Genomic DNA, 14804 nt, shown 5'->3' on the forward strand with positions numbered 1-14804 from the left:
TACAAATGTAGTGATCCAAAGGGGCACATGCACCCAAATGTTTATATCAGCAATGTCTACACCAGCCAAACTATGGAAGGAACCTAGATGTCCATCAATAGATGAAGGGATAAAGAATGGATAAAGAAGAAGTGATATATATATATATATATATATATATATATATATATATATGAATACTATGCAGCCATCAAAAGAAATGAAATCTTGCCATTTGCGATGATGTGGATGGAACTAGAGGGCATTATGCTGAGCGAAATAAGTCAATCAGAGAAAGACAATTTTCATATGATCTCTCTGATATGAGGAATTTGAAAGGCAGGGTGGGGCTTTTGGGGGGTAGGAGGGGAAAAATTGAAACAAGATGGGATCAGGACAGAGACAAACCATAAGAGACTCTTAATCTCATGGAAACAAACTGACATTTATTTGCTGGAGGGCCAGCAATAGGGATAGGGTGTTTGGGTTATGGACATTGGGGAGGATATGTGATATGGTGAGTTCTGTGAAATGTGTAAGCCTGATGATTCACAGACCTGTACCCCTGGGTCGTGTAATCCAGTATATGTTAAAAACAATTTAAAAAAAGAAAAAGAAATCTCACTAATAAAGGGGTTATTTTTAAAATAGCTACTCTTCTCACCAACAAAGAAAAAAAAATAAAAGCTTATACTTTCAACAAAGTACTTTGCTCTCCAAGGGAAATCTGATTCATAATTACATAATTATAATTTTTAAAAAGACAATTTATTCTAAGTTAATAATGGTAAAACCCATTAATTTAAAAATAACAGATTTTTTGTAGTGGTGTGTCTCTTATTCATAATGACTGCATATTTGCCAACTATTATTTCATACTCCAAAACCATGGTCATTGATATTTAAAGAGCCATGAATATATCATCAAATAAAGACCATAGTTGCTCAATTACCTGGTAAGCTTGAGTGCACAATGACATTCAATCTAAATCATTATGGCAAAAGAACAATAAAGTGATTCTGGCATTCAAATGCCTTTTAAGTTTGAATTAGCTATCTTCATGGAAGAAAACAAAGCCCAATTTATTTATGGAAATATTGCCCTTGAAAAGGCCAGGGGTGAATCCCCAAGGAATCAATTGCTCAACTAGTCCAAAAAATTGTTTTTACCCTTCTACTTTCTCATTCTGAACCACAATGGGACCAGTTCATAGGACAAAAAGGCACTAACGGGGACTGTCTCTATAGCTTGAATAGAAGAGATGGATGACTAAGTGAGCAGCAGTGGCATTATGGGAATTAGCCAGACTCCTTTGTGGATTGTGTTCCTAGTTTCAATAATTGTTCTTAAGAGAGAAAGAAATGCAGTTCCTTGAACTTAAAAATGTCTAGTCTGTGTTATTATAGGTGATCTCACCTGCTCTCCTGACATTTTGGCATTTGGATTTGCTCATATAGCTAGATACGATTGCCAATTGTGTGAAAAATGCATTCTGAGTAATTCCTAGGTGTGAAAAACAGCTATAGTATTTTAAGACTGTTAAGATGGAAGTACTCATTCTTTTATACAACCCCCCCAAAAAAATCAATATGCAGGAGACTACCATGTAGTTATCATCTTTATTAAATGGATAGTGGCTAAACAATAAATTTTTATTTTATAAATTTGACTTCTATATTAAAACCTCTTCACAAGTTTTGCAAAAGAATTTTGAAGCACGTTGTAAATTTAATGATTCAGGGACAGTTCCAGTGATTTTTAATATTCATAGAAAAATGAGGAAGTTTAGATATAGAAAAGTTATAAAAACAAAGCCACAATATATTCAGAAACTTTTCTACTGTTAAATGTTCCTAATAATGTGAAAATTAATATAAATTAATGTAAAATATTTCTCATAATTAAGTTATCCTTAATTTAGAAATATTCAGCCTTAACTTCTTTCACTTGAGATCATTAGGGTTATTGATAACACCTAAACTATTAGGCAATCAGGTTAGGTTTAAGGGAGTTAACTCCACTTCTTTTATTTATTTATTTATTTATTTGAGAGAGAGAGAGAATGAGCAAGAGAGAATACATGTGAGCAGAGGGAAAGGGAGAAGCAAACTCCCCGGGGAGCAGGAAGTCCGATGTGGGGCACCATCCCAGGAACCTGGGATCACTACCTGAGTTGAAGGCAGACGCTTAACCAACTGAGCCACCCAGGTGCCCCTTAACTCCACTTCTAATACGGTTCCCACTTCTAATAATGTTTCCCTATCTAATTACTATAGACAGGAAGGAAGACAAGGAAATAGGTTGAAGGATGTAGTCACCTTAAGAAGCTGTTAACTCTGCAAGCAGAATCAGTGTGGGTGAGGGTTGGCAGTTTCCATAGGAGGAAGGAATAGGATAGGATCAGGCTTAAGGTAGGCAGAGTTCAAGGGTGGAGTGAAGGACGTTTACTCCACTGAGTTGATGGGAATAGCCCCCAAAAGGAGCAGAAGATAGAAATACAATCTTAAAAGCCAAAAGTCCCTTCTGTTAAGTGGAAAAGACCTCTCACTTCATTGGGCAATAGAAAAAAACAATCTTTATTTCCTAAAGTTGTGTGAACAAAATTTAAAAAGTTGTTTATATTTCCCATCTTTTGGGGTTTGGTGGCTTATTCTTGTTCTTAGGAGCTCTAGCATACAATTTGAGGAAAGGATTTATCTTTCTCTTCACCCTGAGGATGATGTTCTAAGAGATTTTCTCCCTCATCCATGAACAGATGTTTAGTTCATGGCCAGAACTCTCTAAGTGCTCTATCTAGATAGGCTTTGTAGCACACCACAAAGTAGCAGCCCTTCCTATGATAGAATAAGAGGCTAAAAGTCTTTAGGCCACTGCTGAGAAATTTAATTCCAGTATTAGTGATTAACCCATCCCCTCCTCAAAATACTAGCTCTTTCAAGCTCCCAAAATCCAAAGCAATTACTTCAAACATCCTCTACTGCAATAAGAACGTCATTAGTTTCAATCAAAAAGGTACAGAGGACATAATCTATTAAATAACAAAGATAAGTACTGGTTTATAGTTATATCATGAAATTGCTGGCCCTTCCTCTTGTATTCTCCCCATCTACCATTCCAGGCTGTAGTCAGACACCTGGCTTCTGAACTTTGAGGTAGACTCAAGGAAAGTGTTGCTTTCATGAGCTAACACACAGATGCAAGCATTCTCCTACCTTCAACTCCTTGGGTCAAATGTTTACTCTTCACTCCAAGGACATGATTACTGTCTTGCCCACTGCTACCAAGTAATGGAATTGTGAGGTCAGCTCTTTGTTGGAACACAGGCAGGAGAGAAAGTTTGTATCCGCTGTTGTGACCATTTGCAACATCAGCTGATTTCAGGGACCAGTTAGAATAACCAAAAATAGAGTGGTTTACATGAGAAAAAAAAAATCGCTTTTGCTGCAATATTCACATCAAGAACCAGAACCATTTATCTTCTGGTGGATATGTCTCCTTAGTTGCTTAGAATGAACAAATGAAGAGCTCTGTTTCTATGGTTTTATGGATAAGCTACTTGTTCAAATGTGATCATGCTAAAGTAGTGTTGCCACGGTTGAATAATTATTGAACTTCAAGTTGGTCAATTAGCTATAGTATGAATGAGTGTTTTACATGCTATGACACTTCAGTAATTTCATCATCAGTAAAAATAACAATGCACAGAAAGTTTTATATCAAACAATGCAATTAAATACTGGGCAAAGTACCCGAGTAACCATTTTTCCAAAGAAGACAAACAAATGGCCAACAGGGAAATGAGAAGCTGTTCAACATCATTAATCATCATGGAAATACAAATCAAAACCACAATGATATATCACCTCATATCTGTTTGGATGATGATTATCACAAGAATAAATAAAAGGAAGTGTTGCCAAGGATGTGGAAAAAAGAGAACCCTTGTGTACTCTTGGTGAGAATGTAAACTGGTGCAGCTATCATGAAATGGTACGGAGTTTCCTCAAAAAACTGAAAATACAACTACCCCAACAATTTCTCTTTTGGGTATATACTCAAAGGAAATGAAATAAGTACCTTGAAGAGATAGTTATGCTTCTATGTTCATGGAAGCAATAGTCATAATAGACAAGTATGAAAATGACCTACGGATTCATCAACAGATTAATGGATACAGAAACTGTTATAGATAGATGGTAGATAGATAGATATAGACAGACAGACAGACAGATGGAAGAAAGGAAATCCCATCATTTGCAATAATGCAGATGAACATGGAAGACATTATGCTAAGTGAAACAAGCCAGAAACAGAAAGAAAAATATTCATGATCTAATTTACATGTAAAATCTAAAAAAATTAAATACATAGAAGCAGAAAGTAGAAAGCAGGTGGAAGGGATAGGGGAAATGGAGAGATGGGAGTCAGAGGGTGCAAAGACATAGTTATGTAGGATGAATAAGTATACATATCTAATGTACAACATGAGGACTATAGTTAATAATGCCATATTGAATACTGGATTCTAAGAGAGTTTATTTCAGGCACTCCCATGTCTTTCCCTTGTCTCTCTCAGACACAAATTTGTGTGCACACGAACACACACAGAATGGTGACTATGTAAGAAGATATGTTTAGCCCAGTGTCCATGAATAGATAAATGGCTAAAGAATGTGTGATACACACACACACACACACACACACACACACACACATACACATACACACACATACGAATATTATTCAGCCATTAAAAAGAATGAAACCTTGCCATGTGCAACAACATGGATGGACCCAGAAAATACAAAGCTAAATGAATTAAGTCAGTCAGAGAAAGACAAATACCGTATGATTTCACTCATGTGTGGGATTTAAGAAACAAAAAAAGCACAGGGGAAAAAAGAGACAAACCAAGAAATAGACTCTTAACTATAGAGAATAAAGTGATGGTTACCGGAGGGGTGAGGGTGGGGTGCGGAATGGGTAAAATAGGTGAAGGAGATTAAGACTACACATCACGATGAGCACTGAGTCATGTATAGAATTGTTGAATCACTGTATTGTACACCTGAAACTAATATAACACTGTAGGTTAACTATGCTGGAATTAAAATTTTTTTAATTAAATGAGAATTAAATTAAAATTTAATTAAAAATTAAGTAATTCTCTAGTTAAAAAAGATGATAATTAGCTTGACTGTACTAATCCATTCATTATGTATATGTATAACAAATTATCATGTTATACATCTTAAATATATAGTTTTATTTAAAACATTTTATTTTATTTATTTTTTTTATTTAAATTTTATTATTTTTTGAAAAACATATAATATATTTTTATCCCCAGGGGTACAGGTCTGTGAATCGCCAGGTTTACACATTTCACAGCACTCACCATAGCACATACCCTCCCCAATGTCCATAACCCCACCCCCCTCTCCCAACCCTCCTCCCCCCATCAACCCTCAGTTTGTTTTGTGAGATTAAGAGTCACTTATGGTTTGTCTCCCTCCCAATCCCATCTTGTTTCATTTACTCTTCTCCTACCCCTTAACCCCCCATGTTGCATCTTCTCTCCCTCATATCAGGGAGATCATATGATAGTTGTCTTTCTCCGATTGACTTATTTCGCTAAGCATGATACCCTCTAGTTCCATCCACGTCATTGCAAATGGCAAGATTTCATTTCTTTTGATGGCTGCATAGTATTCCATTGTGTATATATACCACATCTTCTTTATCCATTCATCTGCTGATGGACATCTAGATTCTTTCCATAGTTTGGCTATTGTAGACATTGCTGCATATTTAAAACATTTTAAAATGGCTATATTTCACTAGTAGCCATCACTTTGTTTCCGTTTCTCTTCTCCATTTCATTGCCTCAAATCACAGTCCCACATTCTGAACAATGTATAGTTCCTCTGACATAAAATATTTAAGAAAATCTTAGTTTAGGCAGCTACCACTGTAATATCAAACTCCTTTATTGCACACAGTCCTTACCTGCCTTTCTCATAATCTACCATTAACCAGCCTTCTGGCCCATATTTCTAACCCATACTCCTACTCACTTGCCTGTGATTTAAATCCCTATATACCTAGGATCTCTCAAGAGAACTGTCTGAATTTTTCAATCTAGTCTACCTAGCTTTGCTTCTATTTCCAAAGAAACTCAAGGTTTAGTCTACTTAGTAGATGTAAGAAAGAAAAAAAGATGGCTTATCAAACAGCACTCTCCTATTATTTAATTCCATAAGGTATCCAGACACTTGCTACAGAACTCAAAAGAACATGGAAATTTTAAATAGACCTGGGTGGGAGAACATGGGCTTAGATACTGCTGATGTATTTCATCTGAACCTCAGAATATCAATAAAGGATCAACAAATTCTTAAGACAGCCTACAGTATTTATACCTTTATAATACACATAAACATCTAGTCCAACAATTGGATTATATGAGCAAATGAGAAAATGTTACTTGATTCTATTGTTATCACTTCCTCAAAGGCAATTGACTTTGAGAGTTATTTAAAAAAAAATCTTGCTAAAAATACCTCAAGTACTCTTTAAAGTCTTTGTGCTTAAAAAGAAAGAAAATCTCACTTGAGTTTAGGTCAAAAAGCTAAAGAAAACTTGAGGAGACATTAGAACAAAGTATTTTCTCTTCACTCTTAAGCAAAATAATTGTTAAACACACAGACACCCAGATGCACAAACACTCTTTTTCTCCCATGTCAAGACAAACCTAGAGATTCTTCCATGTGGCCGCTCTTCTATGTAACACACACACTCGAGGTCCAGCCTTTTCCAGTATAGTTTCCACATCCAGCAGAGCTCTTCTACCATTGCAGACTGAGGTCAGAATCTTTGGAAAAAGGAGAGCTCTACTGGCAGTTAGAAATGGCATCTGAATCTTAAATTCCAGAGCCTACACCATCAGATGAATCCAGTTTGAAGATCAATGTTTTCAATCACCATCACCTGCTATCTCACCCAGATTCCAACTGGCTCCTCAACCATGTCTTTTTGTTGTTGTTGTTTTTTTTATTAAGCTTCTATCTCCTTGTATATGGTCTATTTGGATGTTTTCTTTACATAGCTCTCTTCTTACTTGATTGCACATTATGTGAAAACAAAAGAAATGCAGAAAGTAAGTTATCATGTAACCTCTTCAACAAAACAGTAGTAGGCAGTGAAGGATATCAGCTGGCCCAGAGGAGTTCTTATAAATTTCTCTCAGATATGAAGTTCTGGAAATCATATCTGGATTAAAATCCAGTACTGAGGCTATACCCTGAAAGTTATATATTCCTTTCAACAACTAGGGCTTGGGGAGATTTTACAGAAACATATTTTTATTTCTGAAATAAAATATTTCCTTCTTCAAAACACTTTGCTCCAGAGATCTCTGGGTGGTTCAGTCAGTTAAGTGTCTGCCTTCGGCTCAGGTCATGATCCCAAGGTCCTAGAATTGAGCCCCATGTAGGGCTCTCTGCTAGGCGGGGAGCCTGCTTCTCCCTCTGCCTGCTGCTCCCCCTGCTTGTGTTCTCTCTCTCTCTCTCTCTCTCTGATAAATAAATAAATTTTTTAGAAAACAAAACAAAACACCTTGCTCCAGACTTCAAAGTTCCTCTTTCTAAGAATATCATTCTCTCAATCACCCAGGATAAAAACTACAAACTCGGGGCACCTGGATGGCTCAGTGGGTTAAAACCTCGGCCTTCGACACAGGTCATGATCTCAGGGTCCTGGGATCGAGCCCCGCATCGGGCTCTCTGCTCAGCGGGGATCCTGCTTCCTCCTCTCTCTCTCTCTGCCTGCCTCTCTGTCTACTTGTGATCTCTGACAAATAAATGAATAAAATCTTAAAAAAAAAAAAAAAACAAACTACAGGCTCAAATGTGATTGCTAGTTCCTTGCCTCCTAAGACATTGTAAAGTCTACAATTTTATTACCTAACATAACTTTCTGCTGTCTCCTCCTCTCTATTTCTCCTCCCCTATTTCAGATCCCCCAAGATCTTCAGAATGTCTAAAATCTAAGTGACATCCAGTATTTTCTATGCTCTTTTCCAGTCCTGCCTTTCCAACCTATTTAGTGAGCAAATGGCTATGTTATTTTCTTTTGTCGGGGCCTTGGCTCTTCTGCCCAGAATACTGACCTTTATGTTTTCCATTTGCTCAACTCACATTCATTCCTCAGGCAGCAGTGCAAATGCTTCTATGCTGGAAATCCTTCTACTCTTTCCACAAATGTAATGACAACCATCACTCCCTCCCCTGAATTCCTATGTTCATAATCATGCCCCCTCTCGTTATTCATCTATTATCTATATTTTTTCTAGTAGACTATAACATCCTTGAAGGTAGAAACAATGATCAATGCAACTTCATTTTTCCATCATTTTCTGAAACATAAATGGATATTTAAAACATTTAGGTTAAAAAAAAGTACGTTAACATTTTAGTGCTAACACTTTAATAGATAAATTGGTCCTTGATGCTGTCTAGGTAATAAATGGTTCCACATGGTCATGGAATAAATCAGCACAGCCAGGTGATGGGATTTTACTGTTTTACATTATTGTCATTTACCTGGTCAACTTTGTCATAAATGCCCCCGGCTCTACTCTAAATGGATCAGAAAGATGTAAAACCCCTCCACTGAAAATGGACACTTAAGGTCCAGACCGGCATGAAATTCAAATAGGGTAAGGCGGCAAGTAAGAAGGCTTATTTCATCTTTCACAAGTCTGGTCAATATGACCGCCTTCAACAGATGAATGGATAAAGAAGATATGGTCCGTATATACAATTGAGTATTACGTCTCCATCAGAAAGGATGAATACCCAACTTTTGTATCAGCTTGGACGGGACTGGAGGAGATTATGCTGAGTGAGATAAGTCAAGCAGAGAGAGTCAAGTATCATATGGTTTCACTTACTTGTGGAGCATAAGGAATAACACGGAGGACATGGGGAGATGGAGAGGAGAAGTGAGTTGGGGGAAATCGGAAGGGGAGATGAACCATGAGAGACTGCGGACTCTGAGAAACAAACAGAGGGTTTTGGAGGAGGGTGTGGGAATGGGTGACCCTGGTGGTGGGTATTATGGAGGCCACATATTGCATGGAGCACTGGGTGTGATGCATAAACAATTAATCTTGGAACACTGAAAAAAATGAATAAATAATAAAAAAATTTTAAAAAGAAATTAGAATAAATCAATAAAAAAAAAATGACTGCCTCATTAATGCATGAAGTTAGCCTGAAGCTGCTTTTTCAAGTGGAATGCTATTCAGTGCGGACCTTCAAAGTCACTACTCAAGTAGGCTGTTCACACACCTGGTTCACACCCAACATAACTTTCTTAATCCCTCAGAAACAACCGACCAATGCAACAGTAAATTAATAAATGAAATGTTTCTTTTAACAGGTCTTTGCATTCATTTGCAAGTTCAGTGAAAACTGAAAAATCAATTACAGAAATGAAAAGTAAAATTGGGAGAAAAAAAGAATATAAAATGGTGCACTTCTGATTCAATATAACATAAAAGCAGGAGGAATTTAAAAAAAAAATAAATAAAAACTTCACTTGGCAAGAGCTGTTCTTCTGGTAGCCCTGCATTCTCAATCAGAACTGCCAATGGCTATTTGAAGAGGAAAAACAGGAAACGGAGCTTTTCACAAGAAAAAAAAAATAATATTTGTCAAGGGCAGTTTATTACAGAATGTCATTTCCAGATGACTCCCTTGAACAGAGTAATAAAAATGATTTTAAAAATTAAATAGAGCCCTTGCAGACAAATATAAGACTTTTTGTGAAGGCAGACAATCAAGAACTGGGGCTCACCTTCAGTCACGGATATGAACTAGAGGAAAATAAAAGCCATATAGGAAAAAAGAACATCAAAGTCCAGTGATATTCAGTAGCAAACACTGAAGGTTTAACTAGAAATATGCTTACTATATTAATGCATCAATAATGATTTCTGAGTCTTGCTCATATTAATGCACGTTTGTGTTGGCATCCTGCACCAGAACTTCCAATTCAGAGAAAATAATAAACCTTGAGAAGTTTATTTTCCTGAAAGCCAAAGAGCAACAGAGAGAGGAGGAGAGAGAGACAGAGACAGAGTGACACAGAAACTTCACCAGAGTCTAGCAGGAAACAAAAAGTTCTCTTGCAAAAGCATAATGGTTTGCTTGCAAAAAAGAAAAACATAAAAAGTTGCAAAGTAATAAGTTAACATCTGCTGGAAGGACAGGGAAAACTTTAGGTCAAGTAAACTTAATCCCAGGTAGATGAACAAAATTGTGCCCCCACCCCCACAAATTCCTATTTGAAGCACTAACTCCCAATGTGACTGTAGTCAAAGGCAGGGTCTGTGAGAAAGGCTAAGTAAGGTCTTAAAAGTGGGATCCTAATCCAATGGGATTGGTGCCTTCCTAAGAAGAGGAAGATCTCTTTCTCTCTCTCCCCTCACCCCTGCATCAGCTATGTGAGGACACAAAGGGGAAGGTGGCCATCTGCAAGCCGGGAAGAAAGCTCTTACCTAATTGGCACCCTGGTTGTGGACGTCTGAGTCTCCAGAACTATGAGAACTTATTGTTGTTTAAGCCACTCAGTCCACGACACTTTGGTGTGGCAGCCCGAGCTGACCAAGACATCCAAGTAAATGGTCAACTTGATTCTAGCCTTAAGAAGGAAAAAATTAGATATTTTCCACCCTTTCAATAAATGGATATTTATCAAGCCTATTTCCAATCATTGTGCGAGGTGCTAGAATTTCAGTGATAAACCAAAGAGCCACGTACCTTATCTTTGGGAGCTCAGAGTCTAGTTAGGACAAGAAAAGATATTATTTAAATAAAAAAATGTAATTACCAACTATGACAAAAAGCTTTAAAGAAGAGCTAAAAGGACCCGTGGGGCCTAATTCAGTGTGAGTGGCCAGAGCAGGCTCCTCTGAGGAAGTAATATTTGAGGTGAAAGAGGGTAAAAAGGGGCGCCTGGGTGGCTCAGTGGGTTAAAGCCTCTGCTTTCGGCTCAGGTCATGATCCCAGGGTCCTGGATCGAGCCCCGCATGGGGCTCTCTGCTCAGCGGGGAGCCTGCTTTCCTTTCTCTCTCTCTGCCTGTCTCTCTGCCTACTTGTGATCTCTGTCTGTCAAATAAATTAAAAAAAAAAATTTTTTTTTAAAGAAAAAGGGAAAAAAAATCAGCATTAATTGATATTACTAAAGAAAAGGAGAGAGACCAGGGCAGGGCTGGCTAGAGGGAGAGCTGGCTAAGCTGGGGAAACTGGCCATGAAAAGGCCCCACATACGAGGCTTGCTTTTCCTCATGGATTTTGTCACTTAGTTTCATGTATTGAAGTATATGAAATAAAAGCTTTTGTAAAAGTATTGTCTGTGTCAGGAAAAATGAATTGCTCTTTTTAAATGTGGAAGAAAATAAAAACAGCCTTAAAATTCATCAGCGATGTCCTGGGAACTCAAAGATGATGTGACCTATGAGGCAGTTGGTAGCATTTGGAGATGATGGCAAGTGAAGACAAAAACAAAATGAATTCCTTCAAGTTTCATTGCTCTTTCTGAGCTTCTTAACCCAAGTGGCCTGTGTTGTTGCCATGGGAACAAACCTCAGCAAAAGAAATCAATGAGTTAAAAATAAGAGTGAGAATGATAATAACCAACTCAATTTGCCCCAGTGTCTGACCTCTCCAGAATGTAAGTCAGTATTGCTGGGGAAAGTGAGAGAAGACATGGAGGTTCCTCCCCAGAGAGGGATCTGCTTGGCCCAACTTTCTCTAGTATGCCAAGCTACACAATTCACCTGTCCTTGCTAAGTCAATAAATGAGTCCTTGGAGCAGTTCCTTCTCGGGGTCCAACTGTCTATGATTACAGGGAGCAGAGTGGGATCATGCAACGCCTTCTTCACTGAGTGAGGCAGAATCTCCTAGAAGGATCCATCAGGGAAAGCAATGATCCAAATCTAGTACTGTTTTACACAAAGTCAGGCATATATGCTCTTGGGGAACCTTTTAATTCTGCCAAACGAAGATTAAAAGGATAGCTCTGAATATTACCACTGAGGCATCATTCATTTAGCATGAAGTTTTATCTATCTATTCAAGTTCATATATACCATTTAGGGGTAATCTGAAAGTTGAGTTAGTTCTTTAAACCTTAATGTGAGACAGTTTCTTAGATCCTCTCCTACAGTTTTAAGGGGAGTAGGATTATTTGCTGGCACCTGGCTAATGAGATTTAAAGGTATAAAATAAGCAAAGGCTGAGGAGGCACACACACTGTCTTCCTATAGTCAGTCATTTGAAAAGAGGCAGCCTTGATTCTATCCCCCAATAGCCTCGGCTTTATCTTCCCCAGTCCTGGCCCTCCTGATGCAGTCTTTTTTTTTTTTTTTTTTTTAAAGATTTTATTTCTTTATTTGACAGAGAGAGATCACAAGTAGATGGAGAGGCAGGCAGAGAGAGAGAGAGTGAAGCAGGATCTCCGCTGAGCAGAAAACCCGATGTGGACTCGATCCCAGGACCCTGAGATCATGACCTGAGCCGAAGGCAGCGGCTTAACCCACTGAGCCACCCAGGCGCCCCCTGATGCAGTCTTTAAAAAGCAATCACATGGAAGCATGTGATTTTGCATCATAGACCTACTTTGTTCATAAACCTACTCTGAAATGTTAACTCACTTTATTTTCAGGAACGGAACTACAGTTCCTTTTGTAAAAGTCAAAACAGGACTCATTGAAGACTCTGTTGTCTCTGCATCTGAAGCACCCAAAGAAAGAAGAAGTCTGAGGGAGAAATCAAGTCTCAGCAGTTTTATTTGCAGTTTGTTGATCAACAGCAGAAAGTAAAAGTAAAATAGGGCCCTGTCTCTGTAAGTGAACACCCAAGAAAGCGAAGAGGCCAGGTGCATGTTCAATAACGCAGCACGGCAGCAATGCACGCCAGATCTGCCCCACAGCCCATTCATTTCTGTGTGCACATCACAGGATGAGAAAATGAACATTTCGTCTCAGCCCAATGACCAGAAGATATCCACGAAGGCCTCTGCTCCAGCATCAGTGTATGAAGTGCATCAAAGTTAGGTCACGAAGGTAAGCAAATGGGCACATGAATGACATGGCACACACAGATGAAAAGTGAGAATTTATTATTTGTGAGGCCTGCTTCTTACTACCACTAAAATAATTCACTGCTTGTGAGAAGTCCTCAGCAGGGTACTAGATAAGGATTAAGGAGAATTACCTGATCATTTGGCTTGCTGTTGTATTCAGTATAGCTCTGATTTCTCTTTCCCGTACCCTTGTCTTCAGAAAGAAAGCAGATGAATCAAGTCAAGCAGGCAGCTTAAGACTTCCTTGCCATGTGGCCTGATGAGCTTCTCCTTTATCCACTTAGAACATGATGACATTCACCCTTTAAAAACAATATTTTATTAAGGCCGAGCTATTTCTTATTATACTAGCTATATCTGTGCCCTTTAGAAAAGTCACTCTAAGCTTCAGTTTTTACCCCCTCCAAATTATGTAGATAATGTTTAAATGTCCTGATAAATAAACTGCACGCCAAAAATGTTTCTTTTATGACACATTACTGTAATTTAAAAGTAAATAAATGCACGCATGCACACACATACACAAACCTTTTGTTTTCCGAGAGACTTGTAGGTTGAAAAAAAGTTCTGTATCTTGAATGTAGTGATGATCATCTAGGTTATAATTCAAAACTCATTGAACCGTACTCTCAAATGGATGGATTTTAGGATATGCTAATTATACCTCAATAATGTTGATTTTACAAATGAAAGCAGAAGAGTACACACTTAAAAAAAGATAGTTTCATCTCTAAGTAGGGCTTATTAATTTCAGATACATGAAAAATAACATCTAAAATTATTCTCACTTGTGAACTATTGTTCCAATTTTAGGCCTAATTTCAGCCATCTGTATGTTAAAATTTTAGGAAAAAAGCACATAAAAATTTGTACCCTCAGTAAAGCTCCAAAAGTGTTCTTTATCTTCCTTGAATACGGTTTCTTCCACTTAGGAAAGTTAAATTCAAAAGTGCCTACGAGGTGCAAAATACAATGCTTTGAGTCATGTGCAAAGTATTAAAACTGGTCCTTCCTTTAAGAATCCTGTAATTAACCTTAGATATGTGCTGTTTGTGCACTGGGCATACAAGTAATAAAATATTAAGTAACAAATGAACTGAGTGGTACAGGCAGGAAGCATATAATAGTGTTGTTTAGAAAGGAATAATTAGTGAGTTTAGAGCAGAAGAGGCTCCATGGTGGTATGTGTACATGGGAAAAGTGGCAAAGACTATATAGGGGTGTTTTCCAGCTCTGGGAAAAACTGTGATTATGGGTGAGTGTGCAAAATTTCCCAGAATGAAGGAAACGGGAAGGTAAAATACTGTGAGCTTAGCAAAGGGAATCAAAATAATAACATTTAATCCAGCCAAACCATATTGCATGTGCTTTGAAATTGCAACCTACATGCCATTAACGAAAGGTGATGACAAAGAACAAAAATAAATTCCAAGTTTTTTATTGGATTTTATTCTGTTATTTGGTATAGTACCTCAGGGACTAAAAAGAGAACCTCTTTGTTGACTATCTCCAGAAAAAAAACCTATTTTCTAATGTTATAATGCATAATGCAAGGGATAGAGATTATTTCAGCTTTCTTTTTTTCTTATGTGCCACAAAACAATCCCACAATATTAGCAAATGAATAATTTATTTAATGTAAATGTACACACCTGTTCTCAGAGTGATGCT

This window comes from Lutra lutra, chromosome 9 (genome assembly GCF_902655055.1).
Source record: "Lutra lutra chromosome 9, mLutLut1.2, whole genome shotgun sequence".
Classification (NCBI taxonomy): domain Eukaryota; kingdom Metazoa; phylum Chordata; class Mammalia; order Carnivora; family Mustelidae; genus Lutra; species Lutra lutra.